The 14,728-nt window shown below is 39.7% G+C and overlaps 1 long non-coding RNA gene across 3 annotated transcripts in view; it reads left to right on the top strand.

Annotated features, from left to right (window-relative positions):
* The first annotated feature begins 3,456 nt into the window (after window positions 1-3,456).
* The window catches only part of LOC120759279 (uncharacterized), a 71,982-nt gene continuing 60,710 nt past the window's right edge, over window positions 3,457-14,728 (top strand). For all 3 annotated transcript variants that reach the window (XR_005703145.2, XR_009208322.1, XR_009208321.1), the window contains exon 1: window positions 3,457-3,793. This is a non-coding gene — a long non-coding RNA (uncharacterized LOC120759279). The remainder of the gene's footprint in view (window positions 3,794-14,728) is intronic.

The following is a 14,728-nucleotide window of genomic DNA, read 5'->3' as shown; positions in this document are numbered from 1 at the left end:
TTTCCTCTCTAAAACACTTGCATGAAAGCTAAGTTTCTACTTGCTGTCCATTTCCCTTCCTTCCTCAGACCTTTGCAGGCTACTGGTTGAGAGAGTGCATCTAAAAGGCACTGGTTTGGCCTTCATCATAATGGCCTTGATTTGAGTGTCTATTAGACAAGGAAAATAATTTGCTAAAAAACTGAGAGTGGAAGCATCAATCCCAGGTCTCATGCCACAGCCCATCTGAGAGAAAATGAATTGTCTTCAAAATGTGCTACGAACTCTAAAACTGTAAATCAATCTGTTGCTATTGGATGACATTCCCATATAATTGCCCATGAATGCAAACTTAAGTATTTCAAGTATTCACAGATGCAGCACATCAGAAATAAAGATTGTAGTAAATCAGATGTCATGAATATGGATATATATGTTGCCAGTAAATAGTCTGAGTTATCTAAATTAAAATTCAAAATTATATATTGCAAAGGAAGTGTTCTTTTTTTTTTTTGAAGAGTTGAAAAACATTTGCAATATTCTTCCTGTCATTACTATGCACATAATAATCATGTGAAGCAAATGATACTTCTTTTCATGCTGCTTGTTTTAAATAGCTTTTATTTCTCAAATTGCTTTTAAAAATAGACTAAGGGAGTGCTGTAAAAAGCAGTGGGCCATGGATGTGGTTTGAAGCCACTGACAGGAGGCAAAATCACTGGGCTGTTTTTTGTTCTTGCGGTAAGGATTCTGGACTGAGGCAACAGCATGGAAAAGCAGTTCATGTTGATTAAATCTAACATATAAGTTATGATTCTAAAATGTTCTTTGGGCTTAGGCACTTGGCAAACAGAAGCCCAAAACACCTTCATGGGGCTACTGTAGCCACTTGGGCAGCAGCTTGAGAAGCGCCTTGCTCTGAGTTGCCAGACCTCGTGCTGGAGTGGTTGAAACGAGTGCACATACTCCATCTGCTCTGCAGGCTGCTGTGTGTGGGTAGAATATGCTTCAAGAGAGGGACTGCAGACAGTGAGAGCACCAGGAACTTCTGAAATGCATTGCAGCTGTTCCCGTTGCAGAGATGATTAAGACTGGATAGTAAAGATGCTACATCTTCTCTCGTAGATGTTTGTTCTGCCTCTTCAGTGGATGTCATGCCTGAGACAAGGACACACAGTTTTCTTGTGGATTGGTCAGGTAGCTGAGGGCACATTGCTCGCAGTGTCTGGGGCTGTGCCAAGCTGGGAAGTGCTGGGAGTGCTGCAGGGGCAAGGGTAGTGAGCCTGCTGTAGAAATGGAGTAGTTGCAGGAGTGGTATCTTCACCTCTTTTCTACTTAACCTGTGTCAGATGTCTTTGAAAAATCTCTGTGTCTATTTATTCCTCACTGCCAGTCAGCACCTGCAGGGTTAAGGAGAGTGGCTGTTAGATGCATAAACACATTCAAGAACCTGGATTTCTGCAAGCTTTGAAATGGGGCCTTTGAAATGAGAATTCCACAATTCTCCTGAGCCTAAACTGAACTTAATATGAACATACTTCCCTAAGGCAGGTCCAAATGACTTATATACTTGTCTCCTTCACATCCCCTGTATTCCCAAGCTCTTGTACTTAAACCCATCTCAGAGATCTTTATTCTCTCCTCTCACATATTTGATATAATGAGAATCAGTAAAAGAGTAACAGCAGAGAAAGTAAATCTCCTACAGGATCTTGCATTTACTTGGGAAGCTTCACCTCTTGCCTTTTGTTTGCCTTTCTTTCTTGTGTGCACTTCTGTACAATTAAGTTAATGAACTAAAGACAATTATTACAACAAGGGAACAAACATGAGAAGCAGCAGGGAGAGAAACCTTTCCAGCTGTTACAGTATTTTTTTTTTTTTTTTAACTGAAATCCCAGAAAAAAATAATTTAAAGAATTTTTATGTTAATTCTGATGCTGTAGTCATAAAACACACAGCAAAGGGTGAAAAGCCAGATTAATTTCTTTACCTGTCTTGAGAATGGGGTGCCAGAAGATATACAGCTCTCTTTTCATAGAAGGTAACAGAAAAGCTGAGGCCAACCCTGGCAAAGGCAGAGCAGAACCTCAGCAGCAATGCCACCACTCCAAAGCAGGAGCAGGGCCAGCCATGGGCAGCACTGTCGTCACCAGACAAACCAGGGGACACAGCAAGTCCAAGGCACATCTGGGAAATCCAATAAACAAGCCTGGCCAAGCAAGGGAGACGGGCAGCCACAGTCCTTCCTGGACCATAGCCTCGAGCTTAACTGGGGCTCCTGGATCCTCAGGCAAGGAGTATGGGGGGGAAGTCTCAGGTGAGACGTATGCACATAATTTAGATGTCTAAACTTTACTGAAGAAGAAGTCTCTCAGAGACCAGAAGGGGCCTCAGTTAGCCCCAACACAGTGAATGATTTGTTTGAAATTTAGATTAAATTAATTCAAAAGTTTCTTGTCAATTTTGCCTTACATTGCATTGTTCATATTTTAATCAGAAAAAACCCTACAGGCCAAAAAGAAGGCAGTGAGCTCTGCATTTCCTTGCTATATATCATTTGAGAGAAGGACGCTTTGTCAGACAATGTCGTAAATACCAAAACCTGGAAAGGATTTAGGCACTGTAATCACCTGTTGATATTCTTACACTGATCTTAGTCAAACATCTGCTTTATGTTTTCTTCTCTCTTTATTTTCTTAATAAAGAATAATTACATGGTAATAACAGGCTATCTCTTTTTTCAAACTAGAAAACTTGTTACTGTATACTGTGTGAAATTGCCAGGTTGAGGAGACTGTCAGGGGTTTCTCTACCTTGACTGCGAAGATAATGCCCAAACCCCTGCTTTGGATAGGGATGATGGCACTCCATTAGCTCTTTTTTCTTTATTACTGCACTGGAATAATATATAATTTATATACTAGTCTCCTGTCTGTATCTGGTATCTGAACTGTATGCTTATGTGATCTCTTTGAGCTGTATTTGTGATGTATTAATTTGAAAAACAATCTTTTACCCCAAAAGTATTTGTATTGACATCATTCAGGAAAATCCTTTGCTGTTTCACAGTCCTTTCCCCCAGCTGTGGTGGTGCATGTTTTATTTGTTCTGTTTAATGCGTATTATATTGGATGTTGTAATAGTTTGTTCCAATGTACCCCCCCCCAGTCCCCACCTGTTGTGTTATATAATACTTAATTAATTGTCAAGCATCCCTTCCCTCACCTGTCCCTGTCAATCCCCTCCCTCCCTTCTTGGGCACCCTGTCTATCACTCTGGAGCCCTTCCCTGAGTTCTGGAAAGTTCCAGGGAGGGCGTCGAGTGATAGGCAGGGGCCCGGGAATCCCCCCACCCACCTCTTGTGATTCGCTCCCAGTTAAGAAGTTGACACTCTGTTACACCCCTTACTATCCTAATTGGCTGACCTGTTGTTGCCACCCCTTGGTCCTCTACCAGTTAAATGCTTGTGTTTGAGTCAAATTTGGGTTTTTCTCTCTTTAGTGGCTTGGTAGGGTGCAGAGCTCTTTGTCAGACTCCCCTTTAGTAAATCCTCAGTTATACCCACTCAGGGAGTTGGCTCTTCTTCTGTTGCTGCTGTTGTCAAGAGTGCCATCAGGTCCACTTGCTGGTGCGGGAATCCAAGGCCCCGCAGGAAGGAGGTTGCCTGCCCAGCCCTGTGACCCCAACCTAAGATGCGTCAGCTGCAGTGAAATATCTGAGCTAGCCCGCGGTCTGCGCCTACCAGACGTTTTGGGACACTGCGGCACCCAACCTTTGTTAAGATCATTAGCAAGCGTTTTGAATGTGACTGGTATGTAGTTTCTGTCCTAGAAGAAGAGGGTGTAGATGGGTTACAAAGTTATGGATCTACAGTGTAAACTTAAAATCTAGTAGCAGTCCTGTAATCTTCACGGTTATATTTTTTCTGCTGATTATTTTCAGCCAGGTATTTTCTCCCACTTTGAGAAGATTTGGGACTGCTTTTTTAGGAAGAGTTGTGTCAGCTGCATTTGGAACAGAGGGTAATTTATTGAACAGACAGGGAAAGCTGAGACCAGGCACTTGTGATGATTAATAAGCCTGCAAAAGTGTGTGTGATTTTGTTAATCACCCTGAGAGGAGCAGCCTGGGGAAAGTATCAGTTTCCTTCAGAGAGAACTGTTAGAAATACTTGAGTCATTACAAGTTTTGCTTATGGACTGAATATTTCCAATGGTTGTGTGGGTGCTGCACATTTGCTTTATGCTTGCTGATAATGAGCTCATTGTTCCTGACTGCTCTGGAATAACCGTTGGTGAACCCTCTTAGCTGAGACTTGACATGATGGAAATATGCGGTTTGTCTTTTTATGTTAAGAAAAAAAAAAAATAGACAGTCAATCTGTTGCTCTTGGAAGCTTTTTTTTTTTTTTAAGATAAATCCCAAATGAATGCAACTTGAAACACTAGTTGAGAGCTCAGGAGCTCTCAATGGTTGAAAACAGTTTGCTAAAAGCAAACTGGGGATCTTTGGCATTTTGCTTGGCCAGAAAAATGGCATGAGCAAATAATTTTTGTTTGATGGATCATGTAGGACTTGAAGATAAGCAAAAATGCACAGAAAAGATTGATGGGGGGAAAAAAAAGTTACCTGAAGATGTTATTCCTGCCACAACCTCCAGAAGCAAGGTGACATTGTAGAAATTTGCCTTGGCTGGGTTTCTGTCTATTTAAAGAAGAAATATTTTGTCCTGTTATCTGTGTCTAACTTTCAAGAAAAGAGGGTCTTCTAATTCCTAATGTGATTTACCAAATGAGTTAAGTAGTTCAGGTAGTAGTTTAAACAACCAAGAGTTAAATATCTTTTTCTAAACCATAGGTTTACAGTACAGCAGTTTCCAAGTCAGTCAGTATCCATGTTGTTGTGCCAACCCTGTGGTTAGAGCTCATCTCAGAATATGGAGTATCAGGCAGGATATTTCAGTTCATGTGCAGAACTACATTCTTCTTTTCAAGAGCTGTTTCAGAACAAAAATGGACTGGTGTTCCTGAAGGCAGAGCTGTGATTAAAGGACAAGCTACTTCTCTGATGGCTTTTTTTTTTGTTTTAGTGGAGATCTTCAGATAACCTAATGAGGTGAATTTTCTTCTTGCAGGGGGAAACCATAGCAACCTGCCACTTTAGAATGCACAGTATATAATCTGTCTGTCCTTCAGATAGTATTTTGCAGTCCAGAAATAGTCATCATTTCCTAATGTGCGAATGTAAAATGTCAGACAAATGTAGCTGGAGTGACAGTGTTGTCTCTGAGGTAAACATGAGCCCTATTGTGCTGCTTGTCTGGTGCTGCACATTGGAAAAGCAGGTCCCAGAGGAGGGCAAAGGAAGTCTGTTTTTTGGTTTTTAATACATGGGTGAGAGAGGTGCTGTGAAATTTGGTTATTGAAAGAGATGCTGCAATCCCTTGAGTGCTACTCTTACCTTGCCCTCCAACTTGTATGTGACCCTACTTATTTTTGTCATTTTGTCATAGTGTTCTTAAATTATGGTATATAGAGTTCCATGTTTTTTGGTCAGTGGTCTCTGGTACCACTTTGTGGAGGTTCAAACAGTGCTGGAAGTACTCAGTAATCCTATAGTGAGAGTTAAGTGCCCTGCAACCTGCTCGCAGCTGGCCAAAGCTGCCAGCTGTTTGTTGAAAACATAGCAAACATTCTTCCTTGGTTAAATAAATAAATGCTTTTGAGCAACCTCACTGACTTCTGCTTGTGTCACCCTCTCACTACAAGATCTGAAACAGCTGAGACAAGTAATTTCTGCAGAAACCAGCACTGATTACTGAACAGTTGAAATTCAGCTTGTGAGCCTCAGAATCTGCTGCCAGTTTTAGGGACTGGCTACCAGTCTGAGAAGGGATGACTTAGCTTTTGTTCTTGTGAAAAGGGCCAAATGAGTAGTGCATTGAAGGAATAAATAGGCAAATATATAATGATACTCCTAGGGATTGGTTTAGACTAAACAGCTAACTATGTATTTTCTTTAAAAATATTATCATGACTCCAGCTTCTGTAGGTAGTATTTAAAAATTAACTTAAGTGGCACAGAATGCTGTTTTTATGAATGTATGTTTTGTGGAATAGAGGCATTGCAAATGGCTTTTTGCTATAAATCAAGCGTTAACAGCCAAAATTATTGTTTAAAATGCTAAATTATTTCGATAGGGCTGTGATTTACTTAAGAGGAGAGCAGAATAATGTTGGTTTTTTTTTTTTTTTTCTGTTTCTGTGTCATAGTGAGCTGAGGCTGTGAGATTCCTTCTGCTCCTTTAAACTGATCTGTTTTCTTACTGTTTGTGACACCCTGATTTGGTTTAAATTATGGTTTATCAAATTTTTCTTGTCACAAGTCCCTTTCCTTCGCTTTTTTGAAAATCATACCTGTTCAATAGTGGTTTTCATCCTTCTGCCCCCTTTAGGTTGATTTTTCATCCACCCTTGAGTAGTTATGCCTTTATGAATAACAGTGGAGCACATTTAAGCTATTCCCATTGTCACTGTTTTTTGTTCTATTACCTCTTTCTATTTGATTGGAATCCCAGTTGTTTTCAGCTTTTGATTTTCTTGCATTGCATAAGTGGTGTTTGCATTTCTGTGTAGATGGATTCGGCACTGAAATCACTTGTTGCATTTCTGTATAGATGGATTCGGCACTGAAATCACTTGTTACCACTCGTGTGGAAGCAAATGCTGTGGGTTTCTTGGTTTGGTGATTTTTTTTTTGTTTGTTTGTCCAGGTGTACTAGCAGGTTTTTCTCCTTGTCTTGCTTGGCCATCTAAAAGGAATCCCTTTGTTGAGAGAGGACACTTAAACTTGAAGAAAAATATAAATGACAGTATGTATTCTCAGATCTGTAGTACCAAAGCTAATGACCGACAATCAACTGCAGACGATCCTGTGGAAAATTCAAGTCTTTCCCAGTAGGACGTGAGATTCAGCCTTCTCCCGGATGAGGGCACTGGTGGCTCACAGATCGCACAGTCCCTGCTCATGTTTAATGTAACACTCATTGCAGACTGTGAGATTCGGTGTATTTATATTGGGAGTTTGAGCGAATGTGTTGTGGAGCTACTTTATAAATTCAGGGCTGAGAAATATGAGAAAAGAATGTGAAGAGAGATATTTTTATGTTGAGGACTTTTAACTTAACATCCCTCGAGGAGGATTTTTGAGTTTTGGAGAAAATCGTGATAACTTGCTGAAGGGAATAAGATGCACTCACTTGACAAATAGAATTTGCAAATCTGTATCTGAAGTTTTCTAGATTTTCAAATGATCAAGTTTTGCAAGAATGAAGAGTAATTTTTGCTGAAGGATCATTTTCCATACACAATGTTTTGTTTTACCATTAGTTTGATACCCACCAAATTACTTACATGCACTTAAATCTTGTACTTTTAATTGCTACATCCTCATGTGGCTGCTTTGCAGCAACAGTTATGGAACTTTTACATGAGTAATTTCCCCTCCCTTTGCCTTAACATAAGGCCCATTATTTTTTTTTTTTTTTTCAATTGGCTTTCAGAATTGAGTAATATTAATGGATTTGAGAGAGAACAATGTATGTTGTTGCAGGTGTTTTAATGGATGTCGTATTTTGAAGTGTGACCTCTTTACCAATTGAAGACTTTTCAATATGGCATCTAGTGACAAGGTTTTGGAGCAGTTAATGCAGCAGTGAAGATAAGATTGTAACTAGACCAATTGCTGAGGTGGCAGAAGAACTGGATTGAATAATAGAACTAATTAGGTAATTGGGTTTTATGGTTTTGAGAGTCTGCTGCTATTATGACCAGTCTGCTTTTGTTTGTTCTCTGTCTGCTCAGCTTTACATAAGCTTGTGCTCCAATAATGATGCAGAACAGGGAGCTGAGGTCTCTGCAGAAGGCTTGGCAGATTATTAAATGAGGTGAAAGTGTAACTCCTTGCAAGCACAACTGCTGCTGGCTGTTGAATGATGGGGTGTTTGTATTCATGTGCCTGCTAACACCACTGTACATGATGAGACTTTCCTGAAGGCTTTGCTAGAGCGATGTGAAAGATATCTAATCTCTGGCAGATGAAAAATGGTAGAGTCACTTGCTTTGAGGTGACAGGGAGCACATCCACACTTCAGTTCTGAGTCTTAACTGCTAGGCAGGGCTTTTATTTTAAGCTGAAGAACAAGTATATGAGCTCTCCTTGCAAATAATTTTGACTATAATATAAGAAATGTATCCAGCTATTTTTTCTCTGTTGGATTTATCTACTAGTATTCCAGTGCTGCCTTGTACTATAGAATAATGCTTCCTGCTTTCTATGCCTGGTAAGCAATGGCATGGATGGGCCTTGGAGGTGAGAATCTAAATTACTCAATCTGTATAAAAACATAATCATTTCTTCACTGTATGTAGGCAGCAAACTTCTGATGAGATGAGGAAGATGTTGGAGGAGTAGGTCTGTATGCAGTCCAAGGGGTAACTGCTAGCTAAATGTGCTGTACTGTGTGGCCTCTGCCTTCTCAATGTGCAAAAGGAGCAAGTGGCACTTTCCAGCTGACCCTTGCACTTCTGTGCAGGAATTGGTTTGTAGTACAAATGCACCTTCTGTGCTGGATGGTGCCATTTTGGCACCTGCATGTCTCCGGGCACTCTGCAGATATTCTCTTTGTAAGGAATGTGTATGTTAAAGCATCCTTGCTGGTCACTTCTTGTGCCTCAAGTAGGGGGGTCCATGAGGGACTGGCTTCTTCCTTTGATGCCACTGGTATGTGCATGGTTAGAACAGAGTGGTCAGTGACAGGAATTTGGGAATCTTTTCTAAGAAAGTGGATGGGGAAAACACCCCTCTTGTGTTTTGCTGAGCTTTGTGGCTGCCTGGAGAACCTGTGCTTCATTAAGCACACAGCTGTAAATTGTCAAGCTACCTGAAACAAAACCAATACTGATTAGTTAAATATTTATGGACTCCTGGCTGGATGTTTATTATGTTGTAACATAGTATGGTTTTCAGGTTAAAGCTGTGAAATAAAATTAGTTCTGATCTTGGCTGGGGAAACCCTTCCCTAGGAGGCATTTACACTTGGCTGGCTGCTGATCAGAATCTAGCATGAGTGTAGGTCTGAGGAACTGCAGAAGCATGGAGAACTGTGGTAGTAATCTGTTTGCACACCTTCTATTTAAAATTTATCATGAGGTTTGTGAATACGTGTATTGGCCAGGAAGCCTATTGCTGTGCTCCATGTGCACTGGGTGTTTATGGGAGGCAAGTCAACATTTTGGAACTTTGACAGGTTATCTCAGTGTGCTGAGGTCTCAGAGACAAGGTGCAATGCCCTTCCTTTTCATTTTGGGTACTCTTCATTATCTTTGGGAAGCACACTTTGCAAATTAAAAGGCTGTTTGTCAAATTGCCTGCTTTGAATAAAGAGAGTTTTCCATAAGGTTAAATTTTCCATGTTGTTATCTATCTTGACAAAATTGCTGTTGCTTCTATCAGTTTCTTAGGTGTCACTTCTCCCTTTTTGATTTGTTCCTTGCTTCCTGTAAATGAGCTTATGCATTATGCATCTAGAAGCTATTTTTTTGGTGTTCCTCTACAGAATAACTTAAAATATGCAACAATCAATGCTGCTCAGAAAAACTGTCATATTTGTGTTCCCAGACTTCTTGGAAGGTTAAAACCCTGAAGCTGACTCAAAGGTGGTAGCATTCACTGTAATGGATTGCACAGAAAATCAATAGGAAAGAACTATTGTTTGAAAATGTTATTACAAGCTAATGTCAGATTTAAAAATATATATCAATAAGATTGTTTTGGCTGGTGACATGAGAACGTGTAGTTTATGCAGTTACTGTGTATAGCTTCATTTTTCTTTCAGGGTAATGAGCATCTTTACACTTCAGTGTTTCATACCTTTCTTTCTCTTACATCTGATTTGGTTTAATTGTAACGTGGAACTTCTTTCAGACTGACAGAGGAAGACCTATAAAGGCTGTCTTCATAATTGTTGCTGTGAGATGAAGACCTGCAGCATGTCAGATGTTTCTTTTTCTTCCTTTCAGTGCTCACTTATTGAGTGTCTCCATTCCTACTGAGGAAAATCACTTAAGGAAGATATGAATTACCAATTACAGCTTTGTTTATCCCAGTAGATAAACAGAAAAAGTGTTTCTTGCTTATCTTGTAGAAAAAAAATATGATTTTATTATAAAGTATTTTTGAATTTCAAGCAGAAGTTTTGAGTCCTTGAGGTACTTAGATACTTAAACAGGAAAGAAATGCTTTTTATGGTGCCTACCACATTCTAGATGGCCTCCTGCATGGTTTCGTGTAACTTCTCATGTATTAAAAATAGCATTTTAAGGATAGAACTTACACACTATTCAATGTGTTGTGGATATAAGCAAACAAAATATTGCAGAAGTACATTTTGAGTATCTAAGTGACTTCTGCTTTAATGGAAACAAGAACAATAGAAGACAGCCATCTTCGGCTGGAGAAGAAGTGTAAGTTCTGGCTTATTATATCTATAAACTAGGAAGAAAGAAAAGGTTTTACTGCAATCATGCAGAACAGCATTGGCTTTTAAGGTATGTTGAAATTCCCCCATCTTCATTCCTAATGTTTCAGTTTATAGAATTCTTAGGTTTATAGTTTAAAGTTTACTGAATGTTTCTGTTTATAGAGAAGAACTTTACTGGATGCATATTTATTTCTGAAACCTTTTGCAAGTCTGCAGCCTGGACTTAGTTTCCTTGGCTGATTTGTTGAAGTTCTCTGCTGCCATCCTTCTCAGGGCTGTCTTTCTTGTTAGTTTTATGCTTTTGTGACTTCTGTGAATTGATGATGTGACCAGAATTGTTTTGCATGGAGAGGACTTGCTCTTCCAGATTTGTTGCTGAGCATTCATCACGACAGCTGAAGTCAACTTGCATCCAGCATGTCTGAAACTTGAGCCTCGAGGCCCAATCAACCCTTTGCTGAAATCAGTGGAGAGGCTGGCAGCAGTGGGACATGGACTGAGGACAAAAAGTCTTTTGAGGCTAAAGTCAGAGTGGGAATATCATGAAATACTGGGTTCCTGCCCAGCTCCAGTGCTGGCTCATCTGTGCTCTGTGCCTCTGTTGCTTGGCTTTGTTTCTGTGAACAATCATTTTAGTACTTTGAAATGTAACATTTTGAAAGCTCCTTCTGGCACAAGCTCTCTAAGTGTGTGAGTGGCCATGTTTTGTTTGTGTCTTTTTGATGATGTTATGTGAAAAATTATAAAACTCAAGTGTGCTGTTTCTTGGTTAGAATACTGTGGACTTTGTAGTATTTTTCCTAGACACAGAAGCAGACATGCCCTTGCTCTAGAGTAAGTGAACCTAAAAGCACATAGGGACTGTTTTGCACATGATCTCCTCCACAGTTATTCCAAGTCTCTAACTAATGTGTTGCTCAACACGTTGTGTCTGAGCCAGGACGTCTGGTCACTGTTCAAAAGGGTAATTACAGGAGGTGAACCTGAAGGACTTCTCAGTACTCTTGGGCAAACCCTTGAGTGGATGAATAAAACTTTTTGTACCTCTTATGAATGGAAGGAGAGCAGGGCAAGGGGTTTGATGCAGCAGTAAACATTGCAGTGTAACTTTGAGGGTTTCTTGTATGGAAAACAGTTCCTGTTTCACACCTTGCAACCTGAGTTGCAATGGGACTCCAGTTGCTTGTAAGCACGAGGATTTGATGTTTGGGTTTTGTTTGTATTTTTTAATTGTTTTGTTTGTTTTATGCTTTGTTTTCATGAGTCAGTGGTTCACTACAGTCTGGACACTTCCACAGCCCCAAACTATCAAACATTTGTAACTTAGAATCACAAATAAAGCTGATGTTTGGCAAGTCTGAACGGATGGTATGTTTTTATTCCTGCTGCTTATTTAGTGATGTTCAAGCTCCTAAATCTATGTTTCTTGACAGTTTTGTCAGCTATCAAAAAGAAATCCTACTTTTTGTCTATAAACCCAACAAGTGCCAGGCTCTTGTTTCTCACTCTTTCATTTGAACATGCTTTATGCTCAAATGTGTCTTGAATTGAGGCAGCTCTGTGGAAGGCGTGTTAGTGACTCTTGAACTGCCTGAGTAAACCAGGGGTGTTCTTACTGAAGCTGTATGGAAGAGAACCAGAACAAAATAATCTGCCTCTGTGAGACTAAATGAGAAAGAGAGCTGGTTAAGATATTTTTCACAAAACGCTTTTCCTAGGATAGGCCAATTTCAATCAAAGCTTGGTTTGAAAATGTTGAAAAGGTTGCTTCTGGTCAGAACTTGGGACATTGTGCCCCAACCATCAGTAGCCTATATTCCCTACTCCTGTACTTCAATTATGGGGAGCTTGGCTTGAAACCTTGGCTAATTGGGCATTTCTGAATTAGAGATTGAAATGGGTCTTGTCTACGTCCCTGATGATAAACCAGAGGAATGTGCTAGTATTGGGTCCTTCTGGATCTTCAGAACCTAATTCCGTCACTGCTTTTTAAAGGTCTTGTCCTCAATGGTATCAAGTCCATGCTGGCTCAAAAGAGATGTGACAAACTGTACCCCTTGACCTCAGTATTATGTGTGAATATCAAGAGATGTTAAACAGTCCTGCCTGGTGTAGTATGAGTCTCTAGTGAAGTGGTTATGTGGGCTAAACATAAAGTCAAATGCCCTGATTTAAATGGTGTTAATGATGTAACCATAGGTTGATCAAATTCTGTTTTGAGGTTGCAGTGGTCTGTAAAATATGCGTGAACTGGCCATCATGTGTCCTTGGATTGTAAAATCTCTACTTGTCTGCAGTGTTTCTTGACTATGTAGTAGGTCTTAATTTTTGGCCATATTACCCTGCAATATTTTGGACTTTCCCCCAGTTCATCTAATCAATATTCTTCCAATCTACAGAAGGAAGTTTTAGTGTGCTGGTTTCCTCTGTTTGACATTGGAGTCATTAATAAATTAGACCTGTATTTCAGACACTGTATAGTAAGACAAAGAAATGATTTTAAGCATTCCAACAGTTTCTGCTTAAAAATCAGAATATGATGCCAAGTGGCATCTTGTGTCATTTGCTGCCAAATACCATTTTGCCTCACAGAATTTGAATCCAATCAAGTGGTGTGAAAGCAAAATTAAAAATCAGCCTACTGCTGTTACTTAGAAGCTTTCAAGTGCACTTGCAAAACTGAGATCAATGGAAACCTTTAGTGAAATATCAAATTAAAAATAGGGATTATCTCACTAATTTAAAAACTAATTTAAAATCAGCTATCTGCAGCAGGGATTCCTGTTCCATGGAGGACTTGCAAAGTTCAGTTCATACGGTTTCTGGTAAAGTTTTTGTGCTTGGGTTTTTGAAAAATGAGAATGATTGTGGAATAGTCTTCCATGTTTATGAATACAGTAATACAGATTGGAGAACTGGGTACAATTCCAACCTGTTTTCTTCCTTTACAAATAAATCCAGATGAAAAGATTAAACTCCTTTAGAAATACTATGTAGATACTCTAAAACCTCCCCAAATTTACTTGCGTTTGGTAATGAAAAGTATTCTATTGGTGTACATACATAAAATGGTTCTATATTTAATGGTATCACAGTCTGATAAAATCCTTTGTGTGGGAACGAAAAGCATTTCTGTAAGGTACAAATAGCTATAAACCGGTGAATCTGACTGAGGCTACCCTGGAACATCTCCACCTGGGCACCCAAGTGAAACTTGGGCCGTGTGTAACTCTGTCAGCAGTAAGCATTGCTGTCACACTCTTCAGAAGAGAACCATGCCTTCATTTCATATAGCAATCGGTGACTTTAACAGTTAAGTGTGTGCCAGAGGGGTTGGGGAGTTTGTCTTCGGGGCTGGGCTGGCAGTGGGAAATGCCATGTGAGTTTCCTGTAAACTGAGTTTTCTTCTGCTGCAAGGGAAGAGCAACCCTTGATGCTTGTTCCATTTGATCAGTGCTGCTGATGGATGGGGGCACCAGACCCCAGTGCTGAAAGCAGAGGAGCTCTTAACAAAATCAAAAATGGTGCTCAGTTCAGTCCATGTTAGGAAAATGTTATATTTCCCAGAAGGACAGAATTCTTTATGGAAGGGAGATGGTCTCTTGATTAAAACTATGAAACTAATGTAGTGGTAGAGTTATTAGATGGCATGAGCATTTTAAAAATAAGCTACTTCATTGACTAGCTGTGCATGCTAGGAAAACAAAAAAAAAAAAAAAGGAAAAAAAATTAAAGAGCTTACACTTTGTTCCTAGAAAGTTACATTAAGTTGATATGTAGACAAAACACGGGCACCTTCTTCATTCAGAATCAAGTGAGCAGACACACAAGAGGTTACAGAGCTTTTGGGAGAAATGTGCTGAACACCAGCACCTCTGATCAGCATTAGCATTCCCTGTTCATTGCAGAGACTCTTTAAAATGCCATTTGCATTGATGATGGTATAATTGACATGGCTCCCTAAGGAGCTGTGAGGATTGTATGAAGCTTAAATCTCAGGAAAAGTCATCTGTTCTTGGGACTCTTTTATAGTCTGACATCTCATTGCTGGCAGGTTTTGCTTTGTTGTATGTTATCATTCTATTAATAAAGGGCCATCAGTATTATGGCTCTTCTCAAGTTCCCAGCAGTATTTTTGTTAAATCTAATTGAACATTAACTTGCTAATTAGCATTACCACTTCATTCTATTGGATAATTGACTGCA

This window comes from Hirundo rustica, chromosome 14, assembly GCF_015227805.2.
Source record: "Hirundo rustica isolate bHirRus1 chromosome 14, bHirRus1.pri.v3, whole genome shotgun sequence".
Lineage (NCBI taxonomy): Eukaryota > Metazoa > Chordata > Aves > Passeriformes > Hirundinidae > Hirundo > Hirundo rustica.
Note: the sequence above shows the minus strand (reverse complement) of the source record. Positions and strands in the feature narration are given on the sequence as shown.